Here is a 22,064-nt window from a genome sequence, read left to right on the forward strand (position 1 = left end):
ACTTTACTGCTCCTGGAGACAGGATTCTTCCTGCTCCAAGATGTTAATGTAGGGCAATGTCTGAAATCTGTATAGTCTCTGTGACATACCACCATATTCTCATTTTATTATAATGCTGGATATCATATTCTTAGTTACAAAAAATTTATGTCCATGGCCATGACGGAAGTAATTTCTGGGATAGGATTGACTAGCAAAGGTATTAAAGTTAAAACATTCTGGGGGAATTGCACGGGGGTTGCAATGTACAATTACCCCAAGCCCAGCCCTGTTGAAGCAAACAGCATACAAACTTCTGACGGCTCATCTACATGCAGCCCAGCAGGAAATGCATGGTTGCACATTTAACAGGAGGCTCAGGTAAGATTGTGGCTTGTATGACGCACAGCTAGCCTGGACCTCTTAAAGGAAGACTGCTCCTCTTAAAGGAAAGCTGCATTCATGCTGGAAGGTAAAGCACAGCAAATGAAGCAATAGCCAGGGAAAGGGCTCACAGGTTTTCAGATGCTGGAGGCCTTAGTGATGGGAGGTGGAAAGCAGGAGAGGCACTATGTTTCCACAGGGGCCAGGAGGCCCTCAAGGGTTACCCTGAGAAGGGAAAGGGAGCAGTGGCCAGGAAGGCTGATTCCCAGAGTCTGGCCCCAGGGACCTGGCTGTAGTGCCAGAAATGTTCAACAACCTCACATAAGTTGTTAAGGTCAGTGAATGCATCTTCACTGCACCACCAACCTCTCATGCTGCTTAATGCACCACAGACCTCACTCACCCAACAACAATCAGGACTCATTCAAAGACTCCACCTCACCCTCACATACTTACTAATGCTGCCAGCCTCACGTCCACCTCTAACTACTTCCATATATCTTCAACTATTCAGCTATGGCAGGGCCATTACCCAAACACATTACAACACACTCACTGACATTCTTCCCCCTCTCTTCCAGGGAAATGTGGTCCATAACCACAGGGAGCAGCAGAAGACCAACAGGAGGCAGGCACGCCTGCATCTCTTGAGCCCTCTGGAGGAGATGGTGTTCTGCATCATTGGGCCAGCTATGACTGAGGCTGTTGCATCTGGCTTCACCAAGAACATTCAGGATGATGGCATGTTCCTGTCTTATGCATCTTCTCAAATCCCACCTCATCCCCATCCTGCTATTTGGCATGAAGTGCAAGCTGCAGATATGTGATAAGGGACCTCTTTCCTTCCACCTAACACCCTGCACTTCCCTTAGTCCAACTTTCCCCTTCTGCATTTCCACTTTCAGATGCCCAAGAACTGGGCAGTCTCATCATGAAGGGTAAAAGTCACACCAGACCTCTGATAAAGAAACACCGTCACTTGATTTGACAATCACAGCTACCAGCTCAGATACTACCACTGTGTGAACTTTATGGGTAGTATTGAGTCGGGATCAGTGTGTGGTGAGTAAATGGGCATGAGTGGGCTGCAGTCAGGCCAGGGGGAAAGGATAGTTTGTTTTCCATCCTCACTGGAGGGCAAGGTAGCAGATGACTTCTGCTGAAGAGGACTCAGATGAGGATTTAAATGGGACAGTGTACAGAAGAACACTGATGGGTGTGCACACAGAGATGCTTGGTGCATTGACAGGTCTGCCAGAGAGCCTGTTGTCACCATCAAGGTGTATGGTGGAGTCTGGTTCCAACTTGGCACAAGGCTCCGCGCAGAGCTTGGTGTCTATCCTTCCCAGCAAAGTCCTCCTCTGAGTACTCTGCAGCAGAACTCATTTGTGACCTTGCCCTCTGGTGAGGTGGGAAACACCCTATCCTTCCCAGCTTGGACATGGTGGACAACTCCAAGACAGCAGTTGTGGACTCATCTGTGATGCAGAGTATTGTGGTCAATGTCTTAGCTTCTATTGCAGCACAGACAGAAGCCACCTAACATCTCAGTGCTGCACTGGAAGCTTGGACAGAGGTTATGAGAGCCATACTTGTTGGTCTGCAAGTCCAGCTTGGTGCCATGCAAGCTCAGATTGCTGGCACCTTGGCTGTGGATACCAGTCCTCGAAGGGGCTTACAGGTTCTCACAGAAGTCCAATTTGTCCTCCAACTAAGATTGCTGAGGTGTCAGTGGCTCGGTGGTGCACAAACCTGCTGTCCTCTCTCAGCCAGCCAGCCCAGACTACTTCCACACATTCCAAGGTGATGCACCCGTAGCCAGGTCCTCAAGGACCAAGGCTGCTCAAGGGTGCCCTACAAGGCTATCTGCAGTTTCCCCTCTGAAAGTCAGCATCCTTTGACTTGCCATTCTGCAGCCACTGGGGTAATACTGCATTGGAGCACTAGGACAGGCAAAGGCACCCAGATGACAGGCACTAAGAGAATGCACTGGGGTGGGTGGTTCAGTTTTTTATGTATTATTGGAAGTGTTGTTGGAAAAAGTAGTTATGGAATGTTTTTTTGTTCATGGCTTTTATTTCAGTGTTTTGGCCAAGAGGACAATTTGATGGTGGGGAGTTGTGGAGCAACTATAATATAGGGATGTCATCTCCTGGGAATAGTAGTTGAGCATCCGCTCCCAGAGAGCCCGACTGAAGCAAAGGGGTCCCCGATGCCTCCGCCATTCCTCCTCCTCCTACTCTTCCCTCACCTCTCAACGTAGCCTCCGAAGGCCTGGTGACAAGGTTTGTGCCCTCATGATAGCAAGATTGTGAAGGATGCAGCAGACCACCACAAACTTGGAGACATGCTGCTGTGAGTACGGGGGTGCACCCACAGCGGGCCAGGCAGCAGAACTGTTGCTTCAGGATGCTGATGGTTTCCTCCACGACTTTCCTTATTGCTGAATGGCTCTCATTGCATTGTCTTTACATGGTCGGATGGTGGATGGGAGTCATTAGCCAGGTGTAAAGTGGGTAGCCCTTTTCACTCAGCAGCCAGCCTTTGGTTCTTCGTGGTAGGGCTATGATGGCAGGTATGCCTGATTGGCACAGGATGATTGCGTCATGGCTGCTGCCAGGATAGCAGGCATTCACCGAGAGGATCTTCCAGGCATGGTCACACACCAACTGGAAATTGATGGAGTGGGAGCACTTGCAGATGTGGACATCTCCCTGTTAACAAATGGGAACCACAGAGCCATGTGCATACAGTTGAATGCACCCTGAACCATTAGCCTGGCAAATCCATGTGATCTCTCTTCCTGCTTCTCTCTGGTCAGTGAGAAAACATAAGAATTACGAACATATGAATTAGGAGCAGAAGTAGGTCATTCGGCCCCTTCAGCCTACTCTGCGATGAAGTCCCCTCTCCTTCTATACAGGGTCTCTGATGCAGCAATGTATGGCGAACTTTGCATTGTTGCTAATGTCACCTGCTCTCACCTGAAATCATCAGCTGGTGTAGAAATTTAGGGCTATGGTGATCTTGACAGCTACTGGCAGTTCCTTGCCTTGCTGCGCAGTTGCAGGTTGGGTTGTAGGAGTTGGCACTGTTCAGTCACCACCTCCTTGGTGAAACGCAGGCACCTCACACACTGCTCTTGGCTGAGGTGGAGGTAGGAGAAGTGGTTCTTAAAGATTATTGGTGGGTAAGATCTTCTACTGAGAGCCCACATGCTCCCTCCTCTGCACACAGCTTCCCCTAATTGCTGCTTGTGCTGCATTTCCGTATCATTCTGCAGCCCAAGAGATACTTCCACAAAGCCCCCACTACTGCAGCTGATGTTCTCCAAACTCCTCTGACCTCCATGTCAAGATTTTGCATCACTCCCTTGTAAACCAAAAAGTTTGCAAACCTCCATCAATAAAACGGAATACAGTACTTCCATTAAGTTAGCAATGGCAAAAGAAAGTCAAAAGCATCTCATCAGAGTTGGATGGTTAGCCTAGCAAATAGCGCTTGGCTGTGATTAAGAGAGGACATTAACTGGACATGCGTGGTCCAAAATGGCAGATCGTGCACCAAATTAGCATATGAGACTGTTTGGCATCACAATCCATCCACTCTGCATGCTTCTGATGCACCCATGGCATGCTCATGCTAGCACCCTGACAGTCAGGGCACACCGTACGGGCTGCACCAGAAATGGCTGGAAGCCTCCCAGCTGATATTTTTGCAACTTTGGGCTTCGGTGACACTGGCACCAGCGGCATTACAGAGCCCAATTTCATGACCTGGTGGCTGTCAAATCTCTTTACAGACTAGAAGCCTCTGTTTATGAGACAGAGGAAATAGTACCACTATGTTTGCAAGTCCCTTGATCATAAACAGCATAACCAGAGAAAGTCTTTTTCAAAATTTCAGCAGCCATTTTTGGTTGTGTATGGTTAGATTCCACTCATTGGCATTCATGGAAGAAAGTTATTTGGCTGTTAAACAGGTCTAAAATCTTATTTTGAGTTTGGATGGCATTGCCAAGTCCTTAGCATAAAGAATAATTAATTACAACATTAATATATATTTCTGCTTTATCAAACTGGCCAATGATTAATGAGGAATAATATTATTGATGGTTCAATAACCTCATGGACCAATTCTCCTGAAAGTTTCTTTGCTTGTCCCCAGTACTGGTGCAATTGATCCAGTAAGTTGGGGGTGGCACAGTGGTGCAGTGGTTAGCATTGCACCCTCACAGCTCCAGCAACCCAGGTTCAGTTCTGGGTACTACCTGTGTGGAGTTTGCAAGTTCTCCCTGTGACCATGTGGGTTTCCACCAGGTGCTCTGGTTTCCTCCAGAGCCAAAAACCTGCAGGTTGATAGGTAAATTGGCCATTGTGAATTGCCCCTAGTGTAGGTAGAAGAATTGAGGGAAGGGGGGGATGTGGTATGGGATTAATGTAGGATTAGTATAAATGGGTGTTTGATGGTCAGCACAGACTCAGTGGGCCAAAGGGCCTGTTTCAGTGCTGTATCTCTCTATGACTCTAAGTTGCTTAATTACAGCAAGTTTGATTGTCTATTTGGTGTTGTCTAATTTCTGTTATCGATAAGCTTAGATATTTTGTAATTCCTTTAGTAGACTTGCCATCCTGTCCTCAATACCTCCCTAATAACCACAAAATTGCACCAATCACTCAGGCCAGACTAGAGTCTCCAGTCAAATTAACCCCAAAATGAGCTTCTGATCACATATCAGTGCCATCATTAAGACAGCCTATTTCCACCTCAGTAGCATTAGCTAATTCTACCCAGCCTCAACACATCCACTGCTGAAACCCTCATCCATGCCTTTATTACCTCTAGACTTGATTATTCCAACACACTCCTGGCTGGCCTCCCATGTTCTACCCTTTGTAAGCTTGAGATCATCCAAAACTCTGCTGCCTGTGTCCTAACTAGCATCTATTCCTGTTCAGCCATTGCTCCTGTGCTTGCCGATCCACACTGGTTCCTGGTTAAACAATGCCTCAATTTTTAAATTCTCACAATTGTTGTTAAATCCCTCCATGGTCTTGCTCTTCCCTATCTCTGTAACCTCCTTCAGTCCCTCTGAGTTTTTTAAATTCATTTATGGGATGTGGGCATCACTGGCTATGCCAGCATTTATTGTCCATCCCTAATTGCCCTTGAGGTGGTGGTGAGCTGCCTTCTTGAACCGCTGCAGTCCATGTGAGGTAGGTACACCCACAGTGCTGTTAGGAAGGGAGTTCCAGGATATTGACCCAGCGACAGTGAAGGAATGGCGATATAGTTCCAAGTCAGGATGGTGTGTGACTTGGATGGGAACTTGCAGGTGGTGATGTTCCCATGCATCTGCTGCTCTTGTCCTTCGAGGTGGTAGAGGTCGCGGGTTTGGAAGGTGCTGTCTAAGGAGCCTTGGTGCATTGCTGCAGTGCATCTTGTAGATGGTACACCCTGCTGCCACTGTGCGTCGGTGGTGGAGGGAGTGAATGTTTGTGGCTGGTGTGCCAATCAAGCTGGCTGCTTTGTCCTGGACGGTGTCGAGCTTCTTGAGTGTTGTTGGAGCTGCACCCATCCAGGCAAGTGGAGAGTATTCCATCACACTCCTGACTTGTGCCTTGTAGATGGTGGACAGGCTGCACTCCTCAAATTCTGGCCTCGTGAGCATCCCTGATTTTAGTCGCTCCACCATTGGTGGCTGCACCTTCAGCTGCCTAGGTCCTAAGCTCTGGAATTCCCTCCATAAACCTCTCCACCTCTCTTAAGCCATCTTTAATAACTACCTCTTTTACCAAGCTTTTGGTCCTCTTCCCTAATATCACCTTACGTAGTTCATTTTTTTTCTTGATATTGCTTTTGTTAAGTGCCTTGGGACATTTACTATGTTAAAGGCATTCTATAAGTACAAGCTGTTGTTCTTTTTCAGTGATCCTACTCAAAAAGATACTATCTCCTGTCAACCAAATGTCACATCACATGTTCCACTAGCTTACATCTTGCAGCCCTCATATACAGCTAATAATAGTGTCTGGAGCACAATAAAGATCTGCTCCATGAAGTGAAAATTATCAATGGTATTGACTTCTGCTCACAATCTGCAATGTCGATGCAGTAAAGGACTCCTCTCATTGAAAAAGGGCTAGCTGACACAAACATTGCAAGGGTCTAATGGAACAGCACCAGTTTCATTCTTTGGGGTGTGAGCAGAAATAATTACAGCAAACTTCAACTGCACTTTTCTTCTGTGGTTTAGTCTTCCCATCCAGAATAAGTTATCCTGAGAAGGCATAACTGGGAAACATTCATTGAAGTGATCAATCAGCTGGAGCTATTCTACTTAATTCTGATTTCCCATCTCCAGTTCTTTCCCATGTACACAAAAGCATCCTATGACCCGAAGGTGACAGACTTCCTTCTGTCATTATAACAACAACTTATATTGGTATAGCACTTTTAACATAATAAAACGCCCCAAGGTGCTTCACAGGAGCATTATAAAACAAAATATGAAGCTGAATAACATAGGGAGATATTAGGTCAGATGACCAAAAGCTTGTTCAAAGATGTAGGTTTTAAGGACAGTCTTAAAGGAGGAAAGTGAGGTAGGGAGGCACAGACGTGTAGGGAGGGAATTCCGGAATTTAGGACTATGCAGCTGAAGCCACAGCCATCAATTGTGGAGCGATTAAAATTGGGCATACTTATGACCCCAGAATTAGATGAGTGCAGATATCGTGGAGGGTTGTGGGGCTGGAGGAGATTACAGAGATAGGGAGGGGTGTGACCATGGGGGAACTGAAAACAAGAATGAGAATTTGAAAATAAAGACGTTGCTTGACCAGGAGCCAATGTAAGTCAGCGAGCAGATGGATGATAGGTGAACGGCACTTGATACAAATTAAGACACGGGCAGCAGAATTTTGGATGACCTTACGTTTACGGAGGGTAGAATGTGGGAGACCAGCCAGGAGTGTATTGAAATAGTCAAGTCTAGAGGTAACAAAGGTATGAATGTGGGTTTCAGCAGCAGATGAGCTGATATAGGGGCGAAGTCAGGTGACGTTATGGAGCTAGAAATCGGCAATCTTAGTGATGGTATGGATATATGGTTGGAAGCTCATCTCGGGGTTAAATATGACACCAAGATTGTGATCAGACTGGTTTCATCTTAGACTGTTGCCAGGGAGAGGGATGGAGTTGGTAGCTAGTGAAGGGAGTTTGGAGCTGGGACAGAAAACAATGGCTTCAGTCTTCCCAACATTTAATTGGAGGAAATTTCTGCTCATTCAGTACTGGATGTTGGATAAGCAATCTGATAATTTGGCAACAGTGGAAGAGTTGAGAGAGGTGGTGGCGAGGTAGAGCTCGATGTCGTCAGCATAATGTGAAAACCCACATTGTGCTTTTGGATGGTGTTGCCGAGGGGCAGCATGTAGATGAGAAATAGGAGGAGGCCAAGGATAGAACCTTGGGGGACACCAGACGTAATGTTTCTGGAGTGGGAAGAAAAGCCATTGCAAGTGATACTCTGGCTATGATTAGATAGATAAGAATAGAACCAGGTGAGAGCAGTCCCCTCCGGCTGGACGATGGTGAAGAGGCACTGGAGAAGGATCATGTGGGCAACCATGTCAAAGGCTACATGTGTTCATAAAGAGGTTGTTTTTATATAGTTATTCTGTCATATGTAATAGATCATTCCATTGTCAACCCAAAATTTAAAAATGGGTTGGATTTCCCGTATGTATATTGAAAGTTACAGTGCATCTTTGTTGTTGATAAGATTACATCCAATCATCATGGAGACAATGTTTCTTTTTCGACCTGCCAATTTTTTGGGGCAACACTTACAGTTTGTTCCTGCTGATTTTGATGAGATGGCTGTTTCACTCTTTGGAGAATCTATATGATAATGCCGTTTTTCCCCCTAAAATGTGCCTTTTTTCTGTTAGAGTTTAGAGCAGCATACTTTCAATTTTCTAGCAGCAAGCTCTTAATATTCCTAATGTAACATTTTAATTTTCCCAGAATATCACTACTTTATAAATGTTCTTTTTGATACAACTCCAGGAATTCTTACATTTGTGATTCAGCAGGCAGCACAGCTTTTTATTCTTTGACTATGCTAAGTGTGATCTTTCTGATTTTTATCTGGTTTGCTTTTCATTTAGAGTTGGCATAAGGTAAAACAATCACTGATCAAAATGAATCAGCATCTATATCCTATCTGATGGTGTTTTAGTATGCAGAAAATTTACATTTGTAATGTTGTTGCTAATCTTAGCAAAAAATTGATGAAAGGGATATTTAAAGTTAGCAATCATAAATCATTTATCTATAGTTATCTCTAAGTATCACAGGTAAGTAAGTAAGAATAGTTTGGGGTCAGCAGTCTCATACCATTTTTAACTCTTGTCTGCCTTTTCAGGAAATGTTTTCTCCATATTGTTTGAAACGTAGCTGTCCCTGTGCAGCAGGGATTAAAGGCCTTGAAATCTTATTGTTCAGTAAGATCTAAGCTTTCAAAGATAACATAATAAATAAGCTCCACACAATGAGTCAGATTATGTATGTCCAGTTACCCTAACCATTGGAACTGGGTATGCTTTCCAACTGAGGTTGTTGCAAGCACTGGTTCTAATTACTGGGGCTATTGGTCTGGTCTGACTGCAGCTTCAGGTTAAATAATGGACACTACATAAGAAACATACGGGAGGCGGTGGTGTAGTAGTAAAGCCATTAGCCTAATAACCCAGAGCCCTAGGCAAATTCTCTGGGGACATGGGCTCGAATCCCACCATGGCAGATGGTAGAATTTGAATTCAATTCATAAAATCTGGAATTAAAAAGCTAGTCTAGTGGTAATCATGAAACCATTGTCAAAAGCCCACGAAAGCCCTTTACGGAAGAAAATCTGCCATCCTGGTCTGGCCTACATGTGTCTCCAGACCCACAGCAACATGTCTTAAATGCCCTCTGAAATGTATCAAACTGCTACAAGGCCTAAGAGAAGGAATGATACCGGAAGGCATCGACCTAAATACCAGAAACAATTAGTCCAGCCCTGTGACCCTGCAAAGTCTTCCTACTAACAGCTGGGGGTTTGATCCAAAATTGGGAGAGCAATCCCATGGACTAGTTAAGTAACAGCCTGACAGAATCATAGCTTGCAGACATTGTCCCTTAATATGCCTTGTGGGATAGACCCCACCAGAGGTGGTAGCACAGTAGTATACAGTCGGGAGGGAGTTGCTCCAGGAGTCCTCAACATTGACTCTGGACCCCATAAAGTCTCATGGCATCAGGCCAAACATGGGCAAGGAAACCTCCTGCTGATTACCATCTACCGCCCCCTTCCCCCCACTCCCCTCCCAGCTGATGAATCAGTGCTTCTCCATGTTGAACACCAATTGGAAGAAGCACTGAGGGTAGCAAGGGCACAAAATGTAGTCTGGGTGGGGGACTTTAACAGTAGCACCACTACTGGCCGAGTCCTAAAGGACATAGCTGCTAGACTGGGTCTCATAGAGAGATACAGCACTGAAACAGGCCCTTCGGCCCACCGAGTCTGTGCCGACCAACAACCTCCTATTTGACCTCGTCCTCACCAATCTACCTGTCGTTGATGCATATGTCCATGAAAGTATTGGTAGGAGTGACCACCGCACAGTCCTTGTGGAAACAAAGTCTGGTTTTCACACTGAAGGTACCTACCATCATGTTGTGTGACACTACCACCGTGCTAAATGGGATTCATTTCAAACAGATCTAGCAACTCAAAACTGGGCATTCATGAGGCACTGTGTGCCATCAGCAGAATTGTATTCAACCACAATCTGTAACCTCATAGCCTGGCATATCCCCCACTCTACCATTACTATCAAGCTGCTGGACCAATCCTGGTTCAATGATGAGCGCAGGAGGGCATGCCAGAAGCAGCACCAAGCATACCTAAAAATGAGGTGTCAACCTGGTGAAGCTACAACACAGGACTACTTGCATGCCAAACAGCAGAAGCAGCATGCAATAGACAGAGCTAAGTGACCCCACAACCAACGGATCAGATCTAAGCTATGCAGTCATAAATGGTGGTGGACAATTAAACAACTGAGAGGAGGAGGCTCCACAAACATCCCTATCCTCTACAATGGGGCAGCCCAGTACATCAGTGCTATAGACAAGGCTGAAGAACTTGCATCCATCTTCAGCCAGAAGTGCCGAGTGGATGATCCATTTCAGCCTCCTCCTGATGTCCCCAGCAACACAGATGTCAGTCTTCATCAAATCCTATTCACTCCACATGATATCAAGAAATGGCTGAAGGCACTGATACTGCAAAGGCTATGGCCCTGACAACATTCTGGCAATTGTACTGAAGACGTGCTCCAGAACTAGCTGTGCCACGAGCCAAGCTGTTCCAGTCCAACTACAATACTGGCATCTACCTGACAATGTGGATAATTACCCAGGTATATCCTATGCATAAAAAGCAGGACAATTCCACCCTGGCCAATTACCACCCTCCCTATCAGTCTACTCCCGATCATCAGCAAAGCGATGGAAAGGATCGTCGACAGTGCTATCAAGCAGCACTTGCTCAGCAAAACTTGCTCACTGTCACTCTGTTTCAGTTCCGCCAGGGCCATTCTGCTCCTGCACTCATTACAGCCTTGGTCCAAACATGGACAAAGGAGCTGAACTCAAGGGGTGAGGTGAGAGTGACTGCCCTTGACAGCATTTGGCTGAGTATGGCATCAAGGAGCCCAAGCAAAACTGGAGTCAATGGAAATCAAGGGGAAAACTCTCTGCTGGTTGGAGTCATACCTAGCACAAAAAAAGATAGTTGTGGTTGTTGGAGGTCAATCATCTCAGTCCCAGGACATCACTGCAGGAATTCATCAGGGTAGTGTCCTAGGCCCAACCATCTTCAGCTGCTTCATCAATGACCTTCCCTCCATCATGAAGTCAGAAGTGGGGATGTTTGCTGATGATTGCACAATGTTCAGCACCATTCACCACTCCTCAGATACTGAAACAGCCTATGTCCATATGCAGCAAAACCAGGACAACATTCAGGCTTGGGCTGGTAAGTGGCAAGTAACATTCGTCCAACACAAGTGCCAGGGCAATGACCATTTCAAACAAGGGAGAATCTAACCATCTCCCCTTGATGTTCAATGGCATTACCATCGCTGAATCCCCCACTATCAACATCCTGGGGGTCACCATTGACCAGAAACTGCACTGGACCAGCCACATAAATGCTGTGGCTACAAGAGCCGGACAGAGGCTGGGAATTCTGCAGCAAGTAACCCGCCTCCTCCCCAATGCTTGTCCATAATCTACAAGATGAAAGTCAGGAGTGTGATGGAATACTCTCCAATTGCCTGGATAGCTGTAACTCCAACACCACTCAAGAAGTTCAACACCATCCAGGACAAAGCAGCCTGCTTGATTGGCACCCCATCCACAACCCTCAACATTCATTGCCTCCACCACCGATGCACAGTGGCAGCAGTGTGTACCATATACAAGATGCACTGCAGCAAGGCTCCTTCAACAGCACCTTCCAAACCCGTGACCTCGACCAGCTAGAAGGACAAGGGCAGCAGATGCATGGAAACACCACCACCTGCAAGATCCCCTTCAAGCCACACACCATTCTGACTTCAAACTATATCACCGTTCCTTCACTGTCGCTGGGTTAACATCCTGGACCTCCCTTCCTGTTGGTGTACCTACACCCCAAGGACTGCAGTGGTTCAAGAAGGCAGCTCACCACCACCTTCTCAAGGGCAATTAGGGATGGGCAATAAATGCTGGCCTAGCCAGAGACGCCCACATCCCCCGAATGAATAAAAAAAAAGGCACTGAGGTGGTCCAATTGCTCTGTTCGCTATGACATTTCCTTTATTCTCTCCTTGGTGTAAATAGAGCAATGATGATTTCCAGCATGATTTAGGATATCAACACTCTATTTGAGTCACTCTGGTTTAAATTAGTAAACTTTCTCCTCTATCACTCTGGCTTCCTTTCCAGTTCCTTTGTTTTCATTTGCAGGTCATCCATTTTCTTAAACAAATCATGTTTTCATGTACAAGTTGTTCATCTTCAACTACATGTTACCAAGTAATTGTCCATTTCTTTCTGTGGGTCATTGCTTTTCCCCTGCACATCAATGTTGCATTTCACAACTACTGTTCTTGCCATCCAATTTGGCCGTCAGCTTTTACCCATATATTAGATTTCTTTTTCCCATCTGGACTCATTCTTTTCTGCTCAGGCTCATCCTGGTCTTATTGGATCAGCCAAATGACTGCCTGGATTTGTCAAGTCTCAATATGGGCAGCATCTTCTTTGGCTCCTGCCACAAGCTCCATTGCCTAGACATGAACTCCGTCAATCTCCCTGGAAACTGTCTGAGGCTGAACCAGACCATTCACAACTTTGATGTCATATTTGACCCCAAGATGGGGTTCCGACCACATATCTGCGCTGTCACCAATACTGCCCCAATTTCCACCTCCGTAACATTGCCTGACTACAGCTCTGCCATAGGTCATCTGCTGTTGAAACCCTCATGCATGCATTTCCTATCTCTAGACTTGACTATTCTAATTCAGGCTAGCTTCTGGCTAGCTTCCCATCTTCCACCCTCCATAAACCTGAGCTCATCCAAAACTCTGCTGCCCATGTCCTAACTTGCACCAGGTTCCTTTCACTCATCACTCTTTTGTTTGCTGACCGACATTGGTTCCTGATGTGGCAATGCCTCAATTTTAAAATTCTCATCTTTGTCTTCAAATCTCTGCATGGCCTCAACTCTCCCCATCCCTGTAACTTCCTCCAGCCCTACAACTCTCCCAAGATCTCTGTGCTCCTCCAATTCTAGCCTCTTGCGCATCCCCTATTTTATTCACTCCACCATTGGCTGCCTAGCCCTAAACTTTGTTCCCTCCCTACCTCTCTCTCCTCCTTTAAGATGCTCTCTAAAACATACCTTTTTGACCAAGTTTTTGGTCATCTGTCCTAATATCTCCTCATGCGGCTTGGTGTCAAATTTTGTTTGATAACAATGCTGTGAAGTGCCTTGAGACATTTTACCATGTTAAACACAGATATTATTTATACATTATTTATATACACTTATTATTAATTCTGAGACTTGAAAAAGATTTAAGGAACCTTTTATCCAGCATGAAAATGGCCTACTCCTGTTCCTATGTCCCTATGAAACACAACTTTAACCATTTATTCACATTAAATCATATAATCTAGGCCAGCATTTCTTTGCAGTACTGAGGCAGTGCTGCATTTGTCAGAGATACCATATTTTGGTTGATACATTAAAACTTTGGCCTCCTCTCTTCAGATGAATGAAAAAGATCCCAACAGCAGTATTTGAAGAAGAGCATTTAAGTTCTCCCAGTGTCCAACCAACAGTTATCTTTCAGCTAATCCCACTGAAAACAGATCAATCAGTTATTAAGCTAATTTACCATTTGTGGGACCTTCATGTTTTCAATTTGACTGCCCTGTTTGCCTTCGCAGCATCAATGACTATACTTCATTCAATTTATTGGCTGTGAACCACAATGGGAAGACCTGGGCACGTGAACGGTGTTATATAAACTTAAGGCATTTCTCGTCCAAAATTTAAATTTTTTGCCATTAGAATCATAGAAAGTTTACGGCACAGAAAGAGGCCACTAAGCTGAGCACATCTGTGCCGGCCAAAAAACAAGCCACCCAGCCTAATCCCACCTTCCAACAGAATCATAGAAATGACAAAATGTTAAAAGGTTTGCAATTTATAAGCCCCACTTTCAATTAAGAACTTTGCGCACATGGAATGCTTATAAATTTTAAAATCCCCTTTTCATAGAATCATACAGCGTAAAAGGAGGCCATTTGGCCATTGTGCCTGAGACAGCTCTTTGAGACAGCTATCCAATTAGTCCCACTCCCTAGTTCTTTCCTCATGGCCTTGCTAATTTTTCCCTTTGAAGTATATATGCAGTTTCCTTTGAAAGTTACTACTGAATCTGCTTCCACCACTCTCTCTGCATTCCAGATAATAACAACTCGCTGCATAATAAAAATTCTCTTCACCTCTCCCCTGCAAGCCCTCCATCTCGGTTCGTTACCAATTCTCTTAAATCTGGGCCTCTGTTTTTCAACTCTCTTGCCAGTGGAAACAGTTTCTCTTCTATTGAAATTGTTCATAATTTTGAACGTCTCTATTAAATCTCCCCTTAACCTTTTAATGGTCATTGGTGTATTGCTGTTCATGGAATTGCTTATTGCAGTAGATGCTTTAGAACATCTTACAAAAGATATGTGTGAAAAATCTGGCGCTCTTATCTACAAAAGCACGGGGTTGCTGAAAAACTTTTTGCCACATGATTCCGCCACCATAACTTCAACTGCCTCTTTCTTTCCTTCCCATGTTTCCATTGTGCAATTACACTATATAGTGGCTTCTATATTAAACAAAAGCTTTTTATCTGCATAATATATTTCTAGTTTCTGTAAAACAACTGGTCACTAGATAATGACAGTGTACATTTATTATGAGTTCAGTGAAAAATAAAGCCCATAGATTTGCTTGTCCAAGTATTCTTCCCTTAATCCTGTCGTGTATCTAGCCAATAGCAGTGAGAAAAATACAACTTCCTTTTTGAATTATGAAAAATAAACTGATAACCTCTTTAACTTTTTATATGACACATTATGAGGTTTCCCTAAATTAACTTAGCCTCATATTGTAGCTACCTCATCCATTACTCCTGTATCATCTCAAATGTAATAAACTCTTGGATATTAACACCTTCTTTCACCCACAGCCACCTTGTATTGCTTCATTTAATATCTACAGTGTCAGTTGTGACATCTAAAATACATAGAATTCCATTTTCTGCATTTATCATTTATTTGATATTTTCATTGATCTCCTAAATAGAAATTTTGTTCCATGCAATGATATTGTTAATTATCTTTAAATTTTATGAATTGTGCTGCATATATCTACACTAATGATATGATAATCTATTGATTTGGAATTAATCCTACTATTGCAATTGTATTTTTTGTCAAGTTTGGAGAGCTGGCAGTGTAATCATTTTCAAAATAATGGGAAATAATCACTTTCTGTCAATAAAAGTTCTATGACACTAAGACATTCTTAAAGGTATTAAAACTGAAATGGGGTTTAATTTTCAGCATTGCAAATGATTTATTAATTTCTAACTGCTGGATTTATGCCCAGAATGCTTGTACTCAAACAATTATTCAAAAGTCAAGCCACGTACTATTAATGAGTGATTTTAAAATGAATATGTTACACTGACAAGTAGATACAAAACAATATTACAGTTTCCAAGCAATGTGATGCCACAAAGGAACTGTAAACATTATAATATCTGGAATTTTACTACAGCTCACATATTATTAATCTTAATTCAGAACATAAATAACAGCATCTATAACTAAAGAGCACACATCTGAACTTGCATATATTGTCATTATATTGTGTGGGAATAGTTGAACTTTGTTTTACTTAGAATTTATTTGTATTTAATATTTTCCAAATATCATTATTGCAAATTCTAAAATCAATTTTATAGTGTGACTTTGAATGTGTGAAGACATGAGCTGTAGTTTCCTGAATATGTTGCAATTTGTGGAGGTTAGCTAAAAAACATTCTGGCAATTTGAGTCTCAAGTTGAAAATAATATAGTTGTAAAATGATGGGGAGAGGTAGGAGTTGAAGTTCTCGAGATAAATACTGCATTTAGTGATGGAAGTGATTAAGTATTGACTGAGACGGTGGCGGGGAGTGGGGGGTGGGTGGGGGGGGGGGGTAAATGGGGAATGAGGAATGTAATTCCTGAAATGTATGCAAGACTCTTTCCTCAAGCATTATGTTTGAATGCCTATGAGGCAAAAAGCATTGCTAAATCTAGTTGTGATAAATAAAACAGAAGGATAGTGAGCATGTAAATCCTGAATTTTTTAAACGTGAGAAGAAAGGTTTAATAAATAACAGGAAAGCACTGAAGAAGTTAGTTAAGCTAAAGGAGGACAAAGTAATGGTATCTGATGAGATACATTCAAGGATCCTCAGGGAGACAGCAAGAAAAAAAAAAGCAGAGACCGTAGAAATTATATTTCAGAATTGTATTATGTGTGGATGCATGCAGGAGAACCTGAGAATGGGTAAATTAATATCTAGTTTCAAAAGGGAAACAAAGCTAATCCAGGCAATCACAGGCCAGTTAGTTTAACATCACTGGTAGGGAAGATTTGGGAATCTTTCATGATACACGAAATTACTAAATAGCTAGGTGAAGAGAAAATAATTAGAAGGAGCCAACACAGATTTCTGAAAGATCTCTTGGACATGTTTTAATTGCCTATAGGGATTGGAGAGGAATTTTTGGATTTTTTTCTCTTCTAATTGCCTTGGATCTAGTTTTCTGCCTCTCTCAAAAGACCACATGGTACCTCCAGGGTAAAGAGCCTCTTGACATTATACGTAAAGCAAAACAACTAGATGGGACAGGTTGGATGGACTAGCTGTTGTTTCCTGAACAACACTTTCATAAGTTTATATGCTTGTTGAAGCAGATACAGTTCTTTGAGAAGGTGACAGATATGGTGAAGGAAGTTAATGCAGTGGATGTGGTGTACATGGACTTTCAGAAGCCTTTGACAAGGTAGCACATAGGACATTATTGGAAATTAAAGGGCATAAATTACTGAAAGGGTAGAAAATTGGATTAAAACTAGTTGGAAGGGAGGAAGCGGATAGCAGAAATTAAGGGCAACTTCTCAGAGCTAAAGGATGTGAGGTACATATTTGAAGACTATACTAAATTCAGAGGCATTGTAAATAATTCTGATAACCAAAGGAAGCCACAAGGTGATATTGATAAGAATGGGGAAAAATGTGGCAGATGATATCCAATGTCAATAAGTGTCAGGAGATAATTTTTTTATTATGCTATGAATGGTTAACATTGGGTGATGTAGAAGAGCAGGGGATTTTTGATCTCTGGTTCACATGATATTAAAAGCAGACACTCAAGTGGAATAAGCTCACAAAAAATAATGAAATGTGGCACGGTGTTGAATATGAAAGTCGAGATGTAAAGTTGAATCTATATAAAGTATTTGTAGGATCACAGTTGGAATACTAAGTATCGTCGGGGCTTCACACTACAGCAAGATGTTGAGGCAACAGAAAGGATACAACACAGATTCACTAGGATATAACTTGGTATGTGCAAATACCAATAGAAAAACGTAAAAAATTGTGGCTCGTTTGTTGGAGAAGAGTTTCAGTGTTCTTTGATAAGAGGTATTTAAAATTACAGAGGGATGGGACATAACACGGCCAGACGAATTAGGAGAAGAAGTAGGCCACTCAGTCTGTCGAGCCTGCTCCGCCATTTAATAAGATCATGGCTGATCTGTTTCTGGCTCGAATTCCACACTCCCACCTACCCTCAATAATCTTTGATTCCCTTGCCTAACAAGAAACTATCTACCTCCGCCTTAAAAATGTTCAATGACCCTGCCTCCACCACCTTCTGAGGCAAATAATTCCAAAGTCACACAACCCTCAAAGAAAAAAATTCTCCTCAACTCTATCCGAAAAGGGCGACCCCTAATTTTAAAACAGTGCCCCTTAGTTCTGGACTCACCCACAAGAGGAAATATCCCTTCCACATTCACCCTGTCAAGACCGTTCAGGATCTTATATACCTCAAACAAGTCTCCCTTCACTCTTCTAAACTCGTGAAAACAAGCCGAGTCTGTCCAACCTTTCCTCATAAGACAATTCCAGGTATCAATCTAGTAAACCTCCTCTGAACCGTCTCCAACGCATTTACATCCTTCCTTAAATAAGGAGACCAAAATTGCACACAGTATTCGAGATGTGGTCTCACCAATGCCCTGGATAACAGAAGCATAACATCCTTACTTTTATTTTCAATTCCTCTCGTAATAAAGGATAGCATTCCATTAGCCTTCTTTATTACTTCCTGTACCTGCATACGAACCTTTTGTGATTCCTGCACTAGATCACCTAGATCCCTCTGCACCTCGGAATTCTGCAGTCATTCCCCGTTTAAGAAATACTCTGCTTTTTTATTCTTCCTGTCAAAGTGAACAACTTCACATTTTCCCACATTATACTCCATCTGCCAGATTTTTGTCCACTCACTCAACATATCTATATCGGTCTGCAACTTCCTTATGTTCTCTTCACAACATACTTTCCTACCTATCTTTATGTCATCTACAAATTTAGCTACCATGCCATTGCTCCCCTCATCTAAGTCATTGATATAAATTGTAAAAAGTTGAGGCCCGAGCACAGACCCCTGCAGGACTCCACTTGTCACAAAGAGCAAAGAACAATACAGCACAGGAACAGGCCATGCGGCCCTCCAAGCCTGCGCCGATCTTGATGCCTGCCTAAACTAACACCTTCTGCACTTCCGGGGCCCATATCCCTCTATTCCCTTCCTATTCATATATTTGTCAAGATGCCTCTTAAACGTCGCTATCGTATCTGCTTCCACCACCTCCCCGGCAGCAAGTTCCAGGCACTCACCACCCTCTGTGTAAAAAACCTGCCTCGCACATCCCCTCTAAACTTTGTCCCTCGCACCTTAAACCTATGTCCCCTAGTAACTGACTCTTCCATCCTGGGAAAAAGCTTCTGACTATCCACTCTGTCCATGCCACTCATAACTTTGTAAACCTCTATCATGTCGCCCCTCCACCTCCGTCGTTCCAGTGAAAACAATCCGAGTTTTTCCAACCTCTCCTCATAGCTAATGCCCTCCAGACCAGGCAACATCCTGGTAAACCTCCTCTGAACCCTCTCCAAAGCCTCCACGTCCTTCTGGTAGTGTGGCGACCAGAATTGCACGCAATATTCTAAGTGTGGCCTAACTAATGTTCTGTACAGCTGCAACATGACTTGCCAATTTTTATACTCTACGCCCCGACCGATGAAGGCAAGCATGCCGAATGCCTTCTTGACTACCTTATCTACCTGCGTTGCCACTTTCAATGACCTGTGGACCTGTACGCCCAGATCTCTCTGCCTGTCAATACTCCTAAGGGACAAAAACAAGAAATGCTGGAATCACTCAGCAGGTCTGGCAGCATCTGTGGAAAGAGAAGCAGAGTTAACGTTTCGGGTCAGATGCTGCCAGACCTGCTGAGTGATTCCAGCATTTCTTGTTTTTGTTTCAGATTTCCAGCATCCGCAGTATTTTGCTTTTATAATACTCCTAAGGGTTCTGCCATTTACTGTATACATCCCACCTGCATTATATCTCCCAAAATGCATTACCTCACATTTGTCCGGATTAAACTCCATCTGCCATTTCTCCGCCCAAGTCTCCAACCGATCTATATCCTGCTGTATCCTCTGACAATCCTCATCATTATCCGCAACTCCACCAACCTTTGTGTCGTCTGCAAACTTATTAATCAGACCAGCTACATTTTCCTCCAAATCATTTATATATACTACAAACAGCAAAGGTCCCAGCACTGATCCCTGCAGAACACCACTAGTCACATCCCTCCATTCAGAAAAACACCCATCCACTGTTACCCTCTGTCTTCTGTGACCGAGCCAGTTCTGTATCCATCTTGCCAGCTCACCTATGATCCCGTGTGACTTCACCTTTTGCACCAGTCTGCCATGCGGGACCTTGTCAAAGGCTTTACTAAAGTCCATATAGACAACATCCACCGCCCTTCCCTCATCAATCATCTTCGTCACTTCCTCAAAAAACTCAATCAAATTAGTAAGACACGACCTCCCCTTCACAAAACCATGCTGTCTCTCGCTAATAAGCTCGTTTGTTTCCAAATGGGAGTAAATCCTGTCCCGAAGAATCCTCTCTAATAATTTCCCTACCACTGACGTAAGGCTCACCGGCCTATAATTTCCTGGATTATCCTTGCCACCCTTCTTAAACAAAGGAACAACATTGGCTATTCTCCAGTCCTCTGGGACCTCACCTGTAGCCAATGAGGATGCAAAGATTTCTGTCAAGGCCCCAGCAATTTCTTCCCTTGCCTCCCTCAGTATTCTAGGATAGATCCCATCAGGCCCTGGGGACTTATCTACTTTAATGCTTTGCAAGACACCCAACACCTCCTCCTTTTTGATAATGAGATGACTGAACCTATCTGCACTCCCTTCCCTAGGCTCATCATCCACCAAGTCCTTCTCCTTGGTGAATACTGATGCAAAGTACTCATTTAGTACCTCGCCCATTTCCTCTGGCTCCACGCATAGATTCCCATCTCTGTCCTTGAGTGGGCCAACCCTTTTCCTGGTTACCCTCTTGCTCTTTATATATGTATAAAAAGCCTTGGGATTTTCCTTAATCCTGTTTGCCAATGACTTTTCATGACCCCTTTTAGCCCTCCTAACTCCTTGCTTAAGTTCCTTCCTACTGTCTTTATATTCCTCAAGTGCTTCATCTGTTCCTAGCCTTCCAGCCCTTACAAATGCTTCCTTCTTCTTTTCGACTAGGCTCACAATATCCCGTGTTAGCCAAGCTTCCCGAAACTTGCCAAACTTGTCTTTCTTCCTCACAGGAACATGCCGGTCCTGGATTCTAATCAGCTGACGTTTGAAAGACTCCCACGTCAGATGTTGATTTACCCTCAAACAGCCGCCCCCAATCTAAATTCTTCAGTTCCTGCCTAATATTGTTATAATTAGCCTTCCCCCAATTTAGCACCTTCACCTGAGGACTACTCTTATTCTTATCCACAAGTACCTTAAAACTTATGGAATTATGATCACTGCTCTCGAAATGCTCCCCCACTGAAACATCGACCACCTGGCCGGGCTCATTCCCCAATACCAGGTCCAGAATGGCCCCATCCCGAGTTGGACTATCTACATATTGTTTCAAGAAGCCCTCCTAGATGCTCCTCACAAATTCTGCCCCATCCAAGCCCCTAGCACTAAGTGAGTCCCAGTCAATATTGGAGAAGTTAAAATCACCCACCACTACAACCCTGTTACCTTTACATCTTTCCAAAATCTGTCTACATATCTGCTCCTCTACCTCCCGCTGGCTGTTGGGAGGCCTGTCGTCAACCCCCAACATCGTGACTGCACCCTTCCTATTCCTGAGCTCCACCCATATTGCCTCGCTGCATGACCCCTCTGAGGTGTCCTCCCGCAGTACAGCTGTGATATTCTCCTTAACCAGTAATGCAACTCCCCCACCCCTTTTACATCCCCCTCTATCCCGCCTGAAGCTTCTAAAGCCTGGAACATTTAGCTGCCAATCCTGCCCTTCCCTCAACCAAGTCTCTGTAATAGTAACAACATCATATTTCCAAGTACTAATCCAAGCTCTAAGTTCATCTGCCTTACCTGTTATACTTCTCGCATTGAAACAAATGCACTTCAGTCCACCAGTCCCCCTGTGCTCAGCAACATCTCCCTGCCTGCTCTTCCTCTTAGTCCTACTGGCCTTATTTACTATGCCCTCCTCATTTACTTCACTAGCTGTCCTACTGCTCTGGTTCCCACCCCCCTGCCACACTAGTTTAAACCCTCCCGAGTGACGCTAGCAAACTTTGCAGCCAGGATGTTAGTGCCCTTCCAGTTTAGATGCAACCCGTCCTTCTTGTACAG

The sequence above is a fragment of the Heterodontus francisci genome, chromosome 7 (assembly GCF_036365525.1).
Source record: "Heterodontus francisci isolate sHetFra1 chromosome 7, sHetFra1.hap1, whole genome shotgun sequence".
NCBI lineage: Eukaryota > Metazoa > Chordata > Chondrichthyes > Heterodontiformes > Heterodontidae > Heterodontus > Heterodontus francisci.